We start from the raw sequence: 4,790 nt of genomic DNA, 5'->3' as shown, positions 1-4,790 counted from the left end.
ATATATATATATATGCATATATATAAATACATATATATACGTATATATACGTATATATATATACATATACATATATGTCTGTGTATGTATATATCTATGTATGTATGTATAACGGTGTTGTTTAACTTAATCATATGTAAGTACTGGTTGAGCAGACCTATGACCAAATGCATTCCAAACATGACCACTCCTTCTACATAGTTCCAGACATAGTACCTTATAAACGTGTCTATTTATCAAAGAGGATGTAATTTGACGAAAATCTTGGCCGATAATTCTAGCAGGTTGAGTGCCCAAGCGCAGGATATGTTGCCGTTGTTGGCGTGTAAGTGTGTATGTGTATATAAATATATAGGCATGAATATATATGTGTATGTGTGTATGTATATACAGACACACACATACGCATATATATTCATGCTTATATATCTATATTCACATTTATATACACGTATGCATATATACAAACATACATATATATATATATATATATATATATACATATAAGCTAATAGCTAATACATATGTATATAAGTGCATATATATTTGTACGTGTGTGTGCGCACGTGTGCGGTGTGTTGGAATTTGCAAACGTGAGTAAAGAAGCATTCGATACGTAAGTAGTGTTGATAAATTTATTCGATCGAAGCTAAGGCCTTTCCCCCGTTGTTACTCGGAGTTTCGTATGTGTGTGTGTGTGTGTGTGTGTGTGTGTATACACATGCATCGATATATAATCATTTGTTTGATATGCATATATGCCTGTTTGTATATCAAACAGACAGGCATAAATCACAAGATATATGAGGTAAGTGTGGAATGAGGTCTAGACAGAGGGAAGAAAAGTGGAGAAGGAGAGACAGAGAGAGAAAAAACAAACAGAAGAAAAATTGAGTGAAAGAGAGAGAGGGGGGGGAGATAGACATATTTATCTATTCTACCTACATACATACAGACAGACAGACAGACAGATAGATAGATAGATAGATAGGTAGGTAGGTAGATAGATAGATAGATATAGAGAGAGGGAGATCGTAAGTAGTCTAGAGGAGAAAGGAAATACAAACCGAGAGAGATAGACAGGCAGAGTGCTAGAGAGAAAGAGAGAGAATTAGAGAAAGGCTGAAAGAAGAAAGAAAGAGTGAGAGAAGGAGAGAAAGTCGGGTATATAGCTAGTTCTAGTGACAAAGATCTCGATGCTCAGACAGAAGTAGTTGTGTGCAGACAAGCAGGCGTATAGGATGAGTGCTAAAGATATTCTGCTATGCACACGTAACTTTTGCTACGCGTGTCACGTTTCAGTGGTTTCCTTTATATAAACTAAGACCGGAAATGCCCATTTGTTGGATTTGTGGTTATTGTTGTACTAGTTGTTGTAGAAGTTGTTGTTGTGGTTTTTGTAACCCTTAATCACCAAGATATGCTTTCCAGTTCTTGCCAGCAGTGTCCCACTTATGTTGTAGCTTTCGTTCGTTAATATATATTAATCGAAGTCGGATAAAATTTTATCTAATGTTTCATATTTTCCTATTTTAAAGATTCTACAAAAATATAATCCGTCGGAGAGGAGATGCATTGCAGTTATTGGCTGCTATTTCTAGCTGGTCTGTCGATCACATTTGTGCTTTCTCGTTTTTGTCGCTGTTAACGACGACGACGACGATGATGATGATGGTGGTTGTGGTGGTGACGGCGACACTGACGATGGAACTGGAAACGGAGGTGCGGGAGAAGGAGGAGGAGGAGGAGATGTCAAGAAAAGATGCTGAATGCGTTATTGTTATGAAGTAAGAGGTCAGTAAATGTTAGAAGATGACTATAAGTGTGGCAGTCTGCCATGACATCTGTCCATCCATCTATATCTATCTATCGATCTATCTATCTATTTATCTATCCATCTGTCTGTCTACCGATATCTATCTATCTATCTATCTATCTATCTATCTATCTATCTATCTATCTATCTATCTATCTATCTATCTGTCTGTCTATCTATCTATCAGTCTGTCTTTTTGTCTATCTGTCTGTTTGTCTGTCTGTCTGTCTATCTATCTGTATCTATCTATTTATTTATCGATCGATCGATCTATCTATCTATCCATCTATCTATATCTATATTCATATCTATATACATACATACATACATACATACATACATATACATATATATATATATATATATATATATATATATACATATATGTGTGTGTATATATATATATATGTGTGTGTGTGGGTGCGTGTGTATATATATTATACATATATATATATATATATATATATATATATATATATATATATATATATATATGTATGTGTGTGTGTGTGTGTGTGTGTGTGTGTGCGGCGATGCTGGGAGGTAAGTATATGTATATGTATATACGTTCGAAAATATAAAAAAAGTATATTCGGTTTAGACCAAAAATATAAAGCCTTCGGAGGATAGAATGATAGGATGTTTCCAATGTAGCACTCAACTCGAGCTTTAAGCTATCTGCAATGTGGCATTCTAGACTGAAATCAAAATTCATCAGATGTAGAAAATCCAGGTTCTACAACGGCAAAAGCGCTGTGTCGGATTAGCGAAAAAGTTAAACACTTATAATCCAATTAGGAAAGCAATGAAAGACTTTAACACATCGTCAAGAATCACTTACAATTGTTTCTGTAGCAACCCGGCTTTCAATGTCAGTTCATGCAAAAGATCTCCCAATTCTTTCGCACACATATTTATATACATATACGAACCATACAAATCCACCGGCACACATGCATGTATATATTAGACTAAAAGCCCTTAAGAAACTGCACCAGTATTATAGTAAGTTTGCAAATGCAACGGTTGCTAATGGATGCAATAGAAACACGTGTAGGTCTATTTGAGGCTGTATATATATGTAGAAAGGAATTAAAAGTAATGCTAATACTACTTCGTAATAACCCTCATTGTTAGTGTTATTATATACATATATATATATGTTTATAAAGCCTTGGGAACAGGTTCGAAATCTGATGTCATATATCTTGACTTCAGTAAAGCGTTCGACAGGATTGACTCTAAATGTCATACTCTCAAAATTGGCAAATGTTGGAATCCGTGGAAAACTTCTGGCGAATAGAATACAACATGTTGTGGTCGATGGAGTCCACTCAAGCCCAGCAAAAGTAGTGTAACCGTGTTGAGATGCCACATGTTTTTCGATTTCACTGAACACATCTTAATATTTTCTGAGGCTGTCAGATGCTTTTGCCGAGACGTTATGATCATAAAGAATACTCGTGTTGATCAATAGACAGTCATTATTTCTTCTGGTCTTTTATAGCAATATCTTGTTTATTAGGTTTGATGATTCCGTTTGTATGTACAAAGAATCGTGACATTTTCCCCTTCAGTTGCAGCCTGTCAACAATTTTAATTTATAATCCCGACATATCAACGAGTGTAGATATTGGCCAACTCTGTCGGGTCTTGATATATATACACCACTGGTGCTAAAACTTTACATCAGAGATTAGGTGGTCCACTGTTTCAATCTCATCATTACAGAATCGGCACTTTGGATCTACTCCATCTTTTTATCATATTGGCTTGGTAGTTTTAATCTTGAGCAGCTAAGATGAAGCCTTCACTCTCTGCCATTAGCTCTGATCTCTGTAGCCACTGATCAGTTTGCTTCTGGTCAACACCAGCTTGTGTGCTACGGGCCACATATTTGCCGTGAAGAGGTTTCTTCTCCCACTTAGCCGATTTTTCATGCACTTTTTCATTGCATGGAAAGTGTTTTACGTGGAAATTGTTCGTTACCTAGTAGTGCTGTTTTCTGTATGTTACATACATTCGTAAGTTCTGCTGCTTTTGGTTATGTATTCGTCTGAATACACCTCCTATTATAGGAATTTTTGCTGTTTTGGGGATCCACATTCCACTTATCTACATTTCCAGATCTTTGTATTTTGAGAGTTTCTCCTTTTCTTTTTCAGAAGAATTGACATCTGTTGGGATCGATATAGCGATTAATAGGCATGTTTATTGGTGGTCTCTGACAACTATATCCGGTCTATTAATCTTTATTTCTCTGTCGGTATATCCCAGAGTGTTGTTGCTTTGTCTATTATTATTATTATTATTATTGTTTGAGGGAGTAGCACATGTCATGAAAGTGACACTGAGGTACAAATGTATGAAGCCCAATATACCCCTCATGGCTGCCCGTGTGATAAGGGTACGCCAGACACATGCATCACAACCATCACGAAACTTAACAACGACACGTAAAATTAACACTAATATTAAACCTTACACTAAGTCCAGCACTACATTTAAAAATAAACCTAATTCTAACACTTAGTCGAAATCATTAACCCCAACGTAATCCTATGCCAAATGCTGCTTCCTACGCGATCTGGATTAACATTCTGAGAAGCGCATCTCATGAACAGAAATCAGGAAAAATCTTTAATGTAGGAAATCATATCATGTACGAAATTTGTTTCATATTATTAAATGTAACGGATAAAAAGCAGACTACATAGGACAAACGAGGGTAAACATAGAATGACTCATCATCATCAACAATATCGAGACCCCGATAGCAGACAAACAATTGTGAACATTTGCACATATGAGGGATAAGTCAATACCCAGGCAGCAAGTCTTCTTGTCATAACATGTTTTGAGAAAAACCACAAACCAAACTTAGATGAATAAAAAAATATTTAGTTCTTTGAAATATACACACACACACACACACACACATACACACACACACACACACACACACACACACACA

The sequence above is a fragment of the Octopus bimaculoides genome, chromosome 11 (genome assembly GCF_001194135.2).
Source record: "Octopus bimaculoides isolate UCB-OBI-ISO-001 chromosome 11, ASM119413v2, whole genome shotgun sequence".
Taxonomy (NCBI): domain Eukaryota; kingdom Metazoa; phylum Mollusca; class Cephalopoda; order Octopoda; family Octopodidae; genus Octopus; species Octopus bimaculoides.
Note: the sequence above shows the minus strand (reverse complement) of the source record.